The following is a 14,218-nucleotide window of genomic DNA, read 5'->3' as shown; positions in this document are numbered from 1 at the left end:
TAACATGGCACCGGAGTTAATTCAATCTCCACACAACGCAGCCCCTGCACAAAAACCCAAATGCTTTTAAACAGCGGCTGATTGTGAGCGGCGGCGGGTTGGAGCTAATCGAATCACCGTCTGATTTAACTGCCAAAGTATTTTCCTCTGCGTATTTAATCAATACTTAAGACTCATAACGCCCCGGGTCAGCGGCGGAGACATTTCCATAATCGATGAGGAGAGGTTCTCAAGTTCAGCAGGTTATTGTGCTCTCCCTCCCTCCTCATCGTTCATACACTTATTTATTGTCACGGCGTCCGTCACGGCGAGGAAACTCAGCTCAGGAGGGACGCCACCATGCCCCGTCCCCGCCTGAAGCTCTCGGACTGAGGGGCCCGGTCTGATGGAGACTCCCCTCTCACTGGACCCTTTCACTCAGAGTCCCATCTTTGCATTTTTACACAGAAACAAACATCATGTGGCTCCATGTTTTTAGACGGCATGCCGGCATCGTGGAAAAAAAAACAAAAAAACAGGCATGATGTTTAACCCTTTAATATCACACGCACTCGTATCACTCTGCGCACAAAATGTTCTTTTCCAAAACCGGCTATAAAAAATATTATACATTAATATGATTTTCTACTTTCATTGAGTTTATTTTTTTAAGCAACATCAGTCCTAATCATAAATAGCAAATATTCATTCATTATCATATTATTAACCCTTTAAATGCCAGGTTTTATAATGACACTATGTATTTTCAGTCTCCACCTCCTCAGTGTGTGAGTGTAGCTGCTGACAGTCTGGGATATGTCAGTGTGTGAGTGTAGCTGCTGACAGTCTGGGGTATGTCAGTGTGTGAGTGTAGCTGCTGACAGTCTGGGGTATGTCAGTGTGTGAGTGTAGCTGCTGACAGTCTGGGATATGTCAGTGATCAGCAGCTACATTGACTGTGACAGGTCACCTAGTGGAAATAGCATGTATTTCCTCCAGATGCCAAATATGGTCAAAATGACCTCATCAGGTGGAAAATAGTCAAAATGACAAATTCAGAGTCAAAAGCCCAGAATGACACCCAGAAATAATACAAGTCCTGTTTTTCTGCTCTGATGGCTGTGGGATCAAAAATGTCAGTTTGAATGGGTTTCAATGGAGCATTTTTGGACCTGAACAGTCTGAATGTAACTATTTAGTTTCCACAGTGTATTTTAGACTTATTGTAGGAGCTGAGCTGCAAATTCACTGATTACACTCAAATACACAATCTGGACTACATTTAGGACACATGCATCAACACACACACAGTTATCACAACAGGAAGAAGAAAAGAGACTGATATGGACCAAACAGTCCCTAAGGGTTAAAGACGTGCGTATTTATTATTATTTAATAGTTGAATTGTGGACAGAGAGTCGTGTCCCAACTGTAAGCATAACTTTACTGAAGTTTATCTTCTAGTTTATTGTAGGAAAGAATAGCTTCAGCCCTTATAATATTCAATATGTATATTAAAAAGAAGAAAAAATATTTACAGGTGTGTGTGTGTGTGTGTGTGTGTGTGTGTGTTTGATGGCGTCTCCTCTGGAAGGAAAATGGATCGATGTTTAAGTATTTAATCCAATGATGGTTTCCTTTAAGAATGTCCATCTTGTTGCTCGGGGAGCCATTATCATTACAATTTGTTTATCATTAAATTATAAATTCTTCATCTGTCTTTAAGATGATTCTCTAACCTGATTTCTAATCCTACAAATGCAGTCCTGCCCCGTGCGCTGCACGTCTCGCTCTTTATTCTCCGTGACTTCTGACCTGTTTTTATCTGCGAGCTGCTCTGCACTCGCTGCAGCTACATTCAAACATCAAACTCTGTTTTTACAGGCTTCCTGTGCTCATGGAAAACCTGGAAAAGTCATAAAATTTGCAGAAAGCAATTTCCAGAAAACTAATAAACCCCGAAAGTTTTGGAAAAGTCATGGATTTTTTTCACAAACCTTTATAACACATGATGTGTTCAAGGACTGTTGGAAATACAAATCCAACGATCGCTGGCTGTGATAAATGGTGTCATTTTTGGTAAAGGGAAAATACTCCTTTCAAACCTGCAGCATGTTTTTTTTAATTCACCAAAAACCTTTAAAGAAAAATAAATTGTCAAAATGTTTCCTTGAAAAAAATCACCCAAATATTTCCTTTAAAAATCATCAAAAATAAAAATAAAATTGCCAGCATGTTTTTTTTAAGAATTGCCAACGATTTCTTAAAAAAGAAAAAAATGCTTTAATGTTTTCTTAAAATAATTAGTAATAATAATTTTTTAAAGAAAAAAAAGAAAAAAAGCCAAAACGTTCTTTTAAAAAAAACACTAACATTTCTAAAAATTAATTTGACAAAATTATTTCTTTAAAAACTGTCCAGAATTTAAAAAAAACAACAAAAAAACAAGCTTTGTTTGTTTTAAAGCGTCCACGAGCCAAAAGAGACTTGGTTAACGGAGATATAGCTGTCCTGCTGTGGTGCATGCTGGGTAACTGTCATGGTGGCTGGTTATAGAGAGCAGAGCACACGTTTCACACCAAACACTGCTGTGAGACAAATTGTTACAAAGTGGTATTTTTCCACTTTATGGGATTACAAAGGGGCCCCGCTGAGGGGCCTCCATGGGCCAGGGACCGAGACCGAGGGGGGGTGACCGAGGGGGGGTCAGAGGGACAAAGAGGCTCTGGGAATCAGCTGCCAGCCCCAGTCAGAGTCTACTGGTCCAAACACAAACCCACTGCTGCAACACAGGAGCACAGTTACACAAGAAATAAAAAAACTGAAAATTAATCAACAATTTTGGGTAATTTTTTAAAACAGAAATACACTGAAATTATCAAGTAATGCACACAGCGTGCACATAATACTCCGATATTATCGCCATAATGATATATTATTGCGATTTTAAATGTCTTTCACTATGCTGAGTGTTGCGATAACACATATTGCGATTTAATTCCTTTTTTTCCCATCTACAAATTGTGTCCCCAGAGGAAAACCTGGTAACGATACATAAGATAAAGTTTTCATTTTATTATTATAGCAGGCTATCAAACATTTCATTTGTTTTTGTAATTCAGATAAATAAAATATTAAATTGAATTTTGCAGAAACATTGCTGCATTTCCAGCGGGAATATTGGGCAACTGAAGTGGTTGAATTTTACCATCACCGAGCTTTATTCAGCTGGAAAGGGGCATCAAAAATGGCTGAATTTGATTGAGACATCACTGCATTTCTAGCGGGAAAGTGGCAAAGAGTGGGTGTGGGATAGTCCGACAGCCCGCTGCAGCACGCGTACATGTCCGACTGCCCGCCTGCTCTAGCATGAAACGTTGTTTTTTTTTTATTGAGACATCTTTGCATTTCCAGCAGGGATACTGGGAAGAAGAGGGTTTTTTTGCAGAGACGTCACTGTGTTTGCAGCTGGGATAGCTGCATCAAAAACAGCCGAATTTTACCAGAACATTACTGCATTTCTAGCGGGAACTCAAACCATGTATTTCAAACCAAAATATAATATGCCTAAATATAACCTTGGCGTATTCGCTACATAATGACGTGCAGATGTAAAGTGTCTAAGGTTTGCTGGCCTTTTTTTTTTGTGTTTGTCACGGATCCTTTAACAGATGACCCGTCTTGTGATTCCCATTTTTACACATGAACTCTTTTCAAACACACAGTCAGACGGTGAAATAATGGCATTTGTAACCTGGTCCTCCTGTGAGTCGAACACGTGCAGCGCGTCGATGCGTCAGCGTCGTGACGAGTCGCACAGATGATCAGAATCAATCGTCGGGTCGATCGGCCCGGTGCAGCCTGTTTCGGTGATCGGCCGGCCCGCTGCGTGTGATGGCGAGTGTGAATAATTCAGTGTGGTTGAACATGTTTACGGTGTTAGAGCTGAACGCCGTGCCGTGTCCGCCGGGTCGGTCCCAGGCACATTATAATGGGTCTATAAAGTCTGGTGACCTCACGCTCTCGCTCATTTACAGCCAATGACTTTAAGTGTGTCCAATCCAATCCGCAGGTATTTATTGAGAGAGAAGTGCACGCCCGCTTTCTAAGTAAATTGAAATCGCTGCCCTCCCTCGGGACTTCATTTCAGTCCCGGTCCAGCATCAGGAGGGGGGCTGAGAGACCCCGAGTGGACCGCAGCACACTTACTGAGGAGCATGAGCATATTTATTTTGTTGCATTTTCGTCTCTTTCTTCCTTCCTGTTGTGATAACTGTGTGTGTGTTGATGCATGTGTCCTAAATGTAGTCCAGATTGTGTATTTGAGTGTAATCAGTGAATTTGCAGCTCAGCTCCTACAATAAGTCTAAAATACACTGTGGAAACTAAATAGTTACATTCAGACTGTTCAGGTCCAAAAATGCTCCATTGAAACCCATTCAAACTACATTTTTGATCCCACAGCCATCAGAGCAGAAAAACAGGACTTGTATTATTTCTGGGTGTCATTCTGGGCTTTTGACTCTGAATTTGTCATTTTGACTATTTTCCACCTGATGAGGTCATTTTGACCATATTTGGCATAAGGAGGAAATACATGCTATTTCCACTAGGTGACCTGTCACAGTCATGTAGCTGCTGATCACTGACATATCCCACAGCTACACTCACACACTGACGTCCCAGACTGTCAGCAGCTACACTCACACACTGACGTATCCCAGACTGTCAGCAGCTACACTCACCACTGACGATCCCTGACTGTCAGCAGCTACACTCACACACTGACGTATCCCAGACTGTCAGCAGCTACACTCACACACTGACGTATCCCAGACTGTCAGCAGCTACACTCAGATACACTGACGTATCCCAGACTGTCAGCATTTTACACTCCACACACTGACATATCCCAGACTGTCAGCAGCTACACTCAGATACATGGAGGATATTGGGAAAAAAAAGCATTTTTTTCCATCTGAATACATAGCGGCATGATGACAAAAAAGGCATTTTAAAGGGTTAAAATTCTGAGAATAAATAAATATTTGAAATGTATGATTAGGGCTGATGCTGGCTAAAAAATTAACTGAATGAAAGTAGAAAAATTTAATTAATGTATAACATTTTTTAAAGTGCGCTGGATTAAACTGATAGACGAGTGCAGAAATGTCTCGTATTACATTACATTATATTATTATATTATATTATTATATTAGTATTATTATAAGAGGAAACTCTGATCATATTTGCTGCAGCAGATAATTTGTATATGAAAAATATTTCATGCCACCTATTTACATATATATTGTTAAAGTTTACATATGTTAAAGCTTTACGGGTGTGGGTGTGGGTGTGGTCATGAGTGAGATGTCCTTGTGCGTGTGCGTGGTGTACTGGTGTATGTGAATATGTGTTTATATATTTTATTTTATGCTGCAAACTGGACAATAAGGGTCTATCTGTTTATTTGCTGGATACAGTCGGTTCTGTCCTACACCATAAACGTGTGCTCACGCTGCGTCCCCAGTGTGTTACGGTCGGGGTTATCCTGCTGACCACGTGGGACACGTCCCTCTGGACTGATCAGAGGGACTTTTGGTCTCTTTTTGGTCCTGCCGATGGGAGCGTCTCGGCCTCGCAGCTCTGCCTCCAGCTGTGTAAATGGCTTATGTGTGAAATGTGAGCTATGCGGGTCAGAGCGGCGCGGAGTCATGCTACGCAAATAAATACCGTGATGTCATCTCACCTCCTCATGAAACACATAGCTCATTACCGCGGAGGCACTTTAACCCCGCGGACACGCTCAACGAGGACGCATCCATCAGCCGCTGACGAATGGAGCTGATTGGTCTTTGTTCCCTCTCTGTGTTCTAATGCAGAAAGATGAATTCTTATGTAAAAATCAATAGAGATTCAGCAGAGAGGTGTTTTAGTGTTATGGATCTGCGTGACGGAGAAGCAGCTGCTGGTTTTAGGATGAAAACCTTAGAGTTCTGTCAATCGATTAACGGGCCACTTCTTTCACCATCTTCCCTTTGGCTGCAGCATCCGTCTTCTCAAGTACACTTAGATGGCTAATGTGCTCTGCTTAGATATTCTAATGATGAGTCTAAATCACACCTTTCCCTTTATTGCTGATCGAGGCGATCTGAGCACTTTCTTAAAAGGAGCACTTTTAGGGACGTTTGCTTTCAGTTTGTCTGGAAAAGTGTCAGAAAAATTCTGTTCTCAGAGTCGAAAATGACGTTTTTAAAAGTCTTGTTTTTGTCTGGCAGCAAACACCCGAAAAAATGAAGAAAATTCTTACATTGGAGAACCTGCATCTTTGACACCTGAGCAGCTGGATTTCTTTCAAAAACACGGAAAGAGAGCGACGAAAAATTACCCAAAAATTGGCAAGAAATGAGTGAAAAGTTCAATGACCCGGAAAATGGCAAAAAAACAACAACACAAAAGCAAGAAAAAGGACAAACAAAAATTGGAAAATTAAGAAAATTCAATAACAGTAAAATGGACGAAAGATAAAAAACCACCAAGGAAATTACCTGAAAATTAAAAAAAAGAGAAAAAAAAACCATGGAAATGAACTGAAAATTAGCAGTTAAGTCAAAAAACAAGAAAATGATATAATAATTAGTACAAAAAGACAAAAAAATAAAAAAAATAAAATGACATGGAAAAAAAATGCCCTTAAAACTGACTTCAGAAATCACCCAAAAAAATTTAAGTAAAAAAATCCCCTTTTGCCTTAACTTTTCAAGAATAAAAAGGCAGTTTTTTTTTAAACTGACAAATTATAAAAAAAAAGAAAAAGAAAAAGCAGGTGTAGGATTTTGGGACGTTTTTCATATTTTAGGAGGTTTCTTGGATGTCAGGACAATTCTCAGATTTAGGAGATTTTTCATATTTTCGGAGGTTTCTCAGATCTTGCATTCATACAGATTTTACAGATTTGGACATCAGGGTCTCCCAGGTCCTCTGTCTGTGGGTGGGGGGGGTCCTCCGCTGGCGTTTTCGTTGATGCGGTTGATCTGATGTGAGGGATGGAGACATTAATGGTCCAGAAAGCTCGTCGTCCGTGCCGCTCGTTGTTTTATAAAGACGGACGCAGATGAATGGCGCTGCTGCTCTGCCTTCACAAACAGAAACACTTTGATCTGTATTTATTCTGCTCTCCATGAAGAGCTGAAGAATAGTTTTTTATTAATTTCATGGATTATTTGCTCATTATGCATTAATCACGGTGCCCCATCTGGAAGGTGCAGGCGTGACTGTGTGAGAAACAGCCATTCTGATCTCAATTAGATTCTGCCTCTGCTCGCCGTCTACCCATAAATCACTTCTCCAAAGTGAAATTAACAGTTACTGGAGCGCATTAATATCCCGAGTCAGGCGTGAGGGGAGCGCAGCGACTGGAACCAGCCGCCTCTCACAATGTGGAAAACATCATTTCTGTTTGTGAAGGATCTGCATTACATGCTAAGACGCTGACAGCCAGGAGTGATGGCGTGTGAGGCGGCAGACCTGCAGGCGGCAGGTCACACGGCCGCCGTGTAGCCCCCAAAAACACCTTCTTATAATCCCCAAATCATCGAGCTTCGGTCAGAAATAATACAGGTTACTGCTGTGATTCTGATAAAGATAACGGTGATTTTTACGGGCGTAGTGAATCAGAAAATTGATGAAATTTCCATGATTTTTAATTTTTTTAGTCTATTTCATTTTATTCATTTACGGTTCCAAGATTTTTGGACATTACTGGGATATTGGGAGGTTTTTAAAATTTTAGGACATTTCTCAGATTTCAGGACATTTTTAGGATTTCAGGACATTTCTAAATTTTTCAGACGTTTCTTGGATTTTAGAAACTCTAGGATTTTAGGATGTTTTCAGGATTCAAGTACTTTTCTAGGAGTGGCGGTGTGAAGGCGGTGTGAAGGAGGCGGCGGTGTGAAGGAGGCGGCGGTGTGATTCGGTGGCGGTCTGAAGGGTGGCGGTGTGAAGGAGGCGGCGGTGTGATTCGGTGGCGGTGTGAAGGGTGGCGGTGTGAAGGAGGCGGCGGTGTGAAGGAGGCGGCGGTGTGATTCGGTGGCGGTCTGGGTGTGATTCGTGTGGAGGTGGCGGTGGGGGCGGCGGTGTGAAGGGTGGCGGTGTGAAGGAGGCGTGGCGGTGTGAGGGGGCGGCGGCGGTGATTCGGTGGCGGTGTGAACGAGGCAGCGGTGTGGGGGGTGGCGGTATGGGGGGGGGGGCGGTATGGGGGGGCCCTGAAACATGTGGCGGGAGGCAGGAAGCAGAAAGTTGGAGCAGCGGCATGTGAAGAGTTGATTTGAGCGTGTCTCTGGTGACAGACTGCTGTCTCCTCGGCGCGCCCGGCTTTTAAATGGTTTCTCTGTCGGGCAGAATGGAGGGATAAACTGCACTCTCCAATCCCCAGACCCATTTAGGCGGCAGATGAAAAGGCGGACGGACAGCCTCGACATGTTCCTCCACTTTTATTCAGCGCCGGCCGGCTGATAAACAAAACAGCAAATATCCAGTGCATTTTCTGACAGCCACTTTTCAGCTGCCACTCGCCCCGCGCCGCTGTCACTCACGGCGGCGCGGCCTCCTGCTCGCCGCCGCTTCACGTGTCCTCTGACAGCTCGGAATAATTACGGCATTATGGGAACAGTAGTCATTATTTACAACATGATTAAATGTTTCCGCGTCTATTGACTCGGGCCGCTGTGATTTATGCATTTGTTTAGTCAATAGTGGAGTTGAAATGATGTCATTAATTATGTATGGCGCCTCCTCCTCCTCCTCCTCCTCCTCCTCCTCCTCCTCCTCCTCCTCCTGTGACAGATGTAAGAGCAGGAATCATCAGAGTTTAGGGAATTGCTCGGTCCCACAATCCATCTTCAGCTCCATCTTTACGCTCTTTATCTCCCTCTTATCCTCCGTCTCTCTGCCTCTCAGCCGCTGAACGTTGAGTCCTCAGCTGCAGCTTTTTGTCTTCAGTCTCAACGGACACGTTCCAACAAAAACGTCCAGTCGGCCCACAATTTCACATTTAGTGCATCCCGAATATTATGTAGGCCATAATTCAAATAAACTGTATGTAATGTTTATTTCTGCTCCAACATACAGTATTAAAGACCACCTCTACTTTAACCCAGAACAGCCTGAGGGCCAAATCTGGCCCCTGACAGGGCCCCTGGTGGCCCCCCAAACATTTTATAATTGACAGTAAAAATGTTTTAAAATCCTGGAAATGTCTTAATATCTTAGAAATGTCCAAAACTCCTAGAAACATCCTTAAAAGCTGAGAAATATACCAAATCCTACAATTGTCGTAAAATCCTAAATATCCTCAAAAGAAATGTCCTTAAATTCTAAAAATGTCCTGAAATCCCAGAAACATTCTGCAATCCAAGAAACGTCCTAAAATCTGAGGAAAATCCCCAAACCTTAAAAATTCCCTAAAATACTAGAAATGTCCTAAAACCCAAGAAGCATCCAAAAATCCAAGAAAAATCCTAAAATCCTACAAACGTACTAAAATCCTCAAAATATCCTGAAATCCTAGAAATGTCCTAAAATTCCAGAAACACCCTGAAATCTCAGCAACGTCTTAAAACTCCCTAAAATCCTTTAAATGTCCTTAATCCAAAAAACATTCCCTTTCAACCCCTCCAAAATAAAAGACCTGGACTTCCTTGATGTCCGCCTCTCAAAGAGCGTCCAGGTTTTTGACACATTGGTGGATTTTTTGGAAATCGTGCAGAATTCCCTGAACTGCAGATCTAGACTCTGACACTGAGAGACGTCGTGTCCCCCTGCAGCCCGGGGGACGGGGACTTAGAGCCGCTCTGTGATGTCCGTCACTCCTCTGATAGATTGGAAGTGTGACATTAAAATGGAAATGACTCGGGGGAGAGCTGACGGGGGGACGGGGGGCGACCTCTGACCTCCGGCTAAGACCACAGAGTGTGAAATCCCTCAGAGACGGCGGGACAGAGACTGAAGGACTGATGTGTGATAATTATGTCAACCTGTGGGCTTCAATCACCACCAAATATCACGCCGCTGAGCTCATCCGTCAAACCCCAAACTGACGGCTGGTGTTTGTCTCCTGATGGGGACGAAACGGCTGCGAGGACAGTAAAATAAAATCCAGGGACAGGTTTTCATCAGGGACATTTATCACACTTCATCTACACATCACACACATTGTTTTAGTATACAGCTGGTTGAAAACTGGTGAAATATCCCTTTAATTGCTCTTTTTGTAGGATTGTGTACAGTTCTGGTGACAAACTCTGTCCACCTCTCTACACTTTTATTTTGACTGAAATTTAAAAAAAAGAGACAAAACACAAAACAAAGTTAGAGATTATTTTTTTCAAAGAAAAAAAAATCATCCAATTTTTTTCTTGAAAAATCACCCAAAACTTTAAAAAAATTTCTTGAAAGATCGAAAAAAAATTTCCCCTCAAAAATTAAATAAAAAGAGCCAACTGCTAAAAAAAAAAGACAAAATATTTTGGTCAAAAACTAAAAAACTCCCAAGAAATTTGTAATTAAAAAATTGCCTTTTTTGCCAAAAATTTTAAATAAAACAAAATATAGTCAAAAAAGGCCAACAATTTTTCATTAAAAATCGCAAAAGAAAAAATTAAAGAAAACAGTTGCCTAAAAAAAATGAAGAAATTTGCCAAAATAAAAAAAAAAGCCAAAATGTTTTCTTTCAAAAATTTAAAAAACTTTAAAAGAAAAAATGTAGAGCAAAGCATTTTTTTAAATAAAAAAGTCAAATACTTTTCTTATTTAAGAAAAACAACCAAAAATTAAAAATAGGAAAAAAATGACAAAATTGATCAGTAGAAAAGTAAATAGAAAATACAGTCATTTAACTCTGTATGCCCCTCCCCATCACCCCCCATAAATACAGTCTCTTTTATGTTTAAATATTAGATTTTAAAAATTATATTAAAATTTTCTAGTCCCGTTCTGAATACATTTTTTTAAGATAATATGTATTAATTTTATCTTATACATTACTATTATATAGTCATGAAAAAAACGATAAGGAGTATGGATGGTCGTATCGGAGGATTTATGGTCTTTAAAATTAGCTTCAAAGTCCTGTAATATCATTGGTAAAATTATCGGTAAAAATCGGTAAAATTATCGGTAAATTTTTTGGTGACAGTGTGCATGAGCTCTGGTTGTGTGGACGGACAGATTTGGAAAAAAAAACGACCTTCGCGTGGACAGAGTTTCTCTCAGATATCTGCATCCGAGTAGCTGAGACCTCGTCTTCTCCTGGGTGTTCACCCTGAGCGTGGCGTCTCCAGAGGACGCCGCGGACACGAGCGCAAATCTCCTCGGTGTCATCGCGGTGACGGTAAAGCCGGTTTGATGAGCCCGTCTCGTCCTGACACGTCCCCGAGGCTCCGGGGAATCTGCTCTCCAAACATGCCGGCGGGTCGCAGGTTAATGACTTTGTGTTTACCATCCCGCGGGCTCTTTGATAACACGCCGGCCGGCCCCTCCCTCCCTGCGTGTCTTCGCCGCCGGGGACAATGAAGACGGCGGGTGTAGCAACAGGAAGCGAGGAATGTGACGCGGCACATTGTGGGAGAAGGAGCCGGGCGGCCGCAGAGCGAGAAGCACTAATATTTATTCATGATAGAGAGAAAGTGGTGTTGTGTTGGCACAGGCCACTTCATTTACATTCTCTTATAGACTGTTTGCCCCAGCGTGGGAGCTCTGTCCGTCTCCAAATAGATGAACCTGTCCTCCTCACTCCTCCTCGCTGTCACACACTCATGTCGCCTCCGGAGAAAACTCCTCAAAGCTCTCCGTGTGCTCGGCCTCCTGCTGCGTCAGAGCTCGCCGTCTCCCGCGCCGTGGAGACGAATAACGCCGACGCACGCAAACACGTCAACGACGCGCAAAAAACACAAGAAAACAGGACTTTCATGGTCATTAAGAATTTCATAGTTACATTTCTCAGGCCTGGAAAAGTCATGGAACTAGTCAAAATCCTTAAAAGTTTGGGAAAAATTGTGGAAATAAGTTTTCACATTTTGCGTTTTTGCTGCGATCGTCTGCAAAAACAGCCAAAAGAAAGTTTTTGCTGCAGCGTCTGTCAGTTTAAGCTGTGGAACAAACTGCCGACAGATATCAGAGAAACCGGATCGCTAAATAATTTAAAAAGAAAACTAAAAAAACTTCTCTCTTCGCTTTAGACTTTTAACTAGCGCCGACTTAACTTCTGCACCTCTTTAAAATGTTGTATTTTCCTTAATTTTATACATTTTATACACTATTTTTAGCTATATTTTTAATAATATATTCTCAATAAGTTTTATTTTATATGTTAATTTTTATATTTATTTTATTTTATTTTTATATTTTATTATTTTTTTTATTATTTTTTTATATCTAAATTGCATTTTTATTATAATATTATTTTTCTTCCTTTTTCTAGTATTATCAACTTAACTACTTTGCATTTTGCTTTGCACTTATGCACTGCTGCACCTCTTTAAAATGTTGTATTTTCTTAAATTTTTATGCATTTTATGCACTCTATTGGTAGACTTATTTATTATTAATAATGTCAGATGATTTTAGTTTTGTTTATTTTAGTTTCCATCTTATGTCATGCATGATGTGTATTCAGATTTTATCTTTATTTTATCTTACTTTTACTATTATTTACTCATTATCTGCAGAAACAAACAGCGCCAGTAGCTAATTTTTTTTTTTTTAATTAAAAAGTAAAGTGACGGCTATCGTAAGCAAAATTAACCCAAACCGCCGTCCCTAAAAATCATCGACTGAGAGTTCAGATAAACGTGTGATTCTCTGTGTCAGAGTGTTGACGTGCTGCAGCGGCGTTCGATGGGAACGCAGCGTCGCAGAGAGCGGCGGCAGCTGATAACACAGTAATGATTGTCCCGAAAGTTTAAAGAGTCGCCCACTTAATCACGGCAGGCTGAGAGCCGAGAGCCGATAACGCGGCGACTATCAGCGTCTTCAGCAGCAACAAGTGCTCAGGTTCTCACCACGGCGTCTTCTGAAGGAGCCTCGCCGCAAAAACACGTCTGATTTCCCTGTTTCCTGTTTCCTAATGTTTACGTGTGTTTTTATTTAACGCAGGTCGGTGGACTCGAGGAGCAGCGAAGGAAGAGTCCAGCAGCCTGTCGCAGCAGCTAAACGTGAGTTTCAAAGTTTGCACGTTAGTTTCACACTGAACGCACTCAAACCGTCTTATATCTTTTTTTTTAATTGTATTTGAATTTTTATTAGAATTGAAATTGGTCCTAAAAGACAATTAAATTACAGCAGATGACAAAATGACACAAAAAACAGAGATAAAAATGACTAAATATAACCCTGAGCAGACTAATCAGTAATAATTCGTCTGTGTCGTAATGATATCTTTAGTTTCTTCAGACAAATACTCAAACAAAAGGATGCAAATGTGACTATTTTCTGTCGAAACACGAGTGACAGCAACAGATTGTGCAGTGTGTCAAATATTTTTATCTCCGTGTGTGTGTTGGTCATGTGTGTGTTTGTAACAAGTGTGTTTGTAACGAGTGTGTTTGTAACGTGTGTGTTTGTAACGAGTGTGTGTGCGACGTGTGTTTGTACCGTGTGTGTTTGTAACGTGTCCGTGGCGGGCTGCTGTTGAGAAAAGCTAACTGATGGGCGGACCCGGCGGGGGGCTGTTCGGGGGGAAACTTGGCGTTGACCCGGCTCAGATTGGATTTAGCGCGCGGCTGGATGCCGCCACTGGAAGACATGATGGATTATTGTGACGGCACCTCGGCGGCCTCTTCGTCACGTTTAAATGGCGATACGTTTGAGCGTGGGGGGGGGGGGGGGGGGGGGGGGGGTGTAACGCGGCGAGGCCGAGCGCACAGATGATGTGTTTGAGGTGTAAATAAAAACGTGTCGGCGAGGAGCTGCAGGTGGGAGGACGGCTTATTACTATCGATCCTCTCTCATTATGTGCATTCATCAGCCGCCATTAAAAGCCACTATTATACCTGAAACACACACACACACACACACACACACACACACACACACACCTACACACACACACACTGCTGGCATTTCCTCTGCAGCTGCTGCCTCTCTAATCAGGTTTGCATTATTGACAAACATATTAATGAAATTTGTCATAAATCAGAGGGTCAGGGGCAGAAACATGGAGAATAAATGACGCACACAC

This window comes from Plectropomus leopardus, chromosome 20 (assembly GCF_008729295.1).
Source record: "Plectropomus leopardus isolate mb chromosome 20, YSFRI_Pleo_2.0, whole genome shotgun sequence".
Taxonomy (NCBI): Eukaryota; Metazoa; Chordata; class Actinopteri; order Perciformes; family Serranidae; genus Plectropomus; species Plectropomus leopardus.
This window is presented reverse-complemented; position numbering follows the sequence as displayed.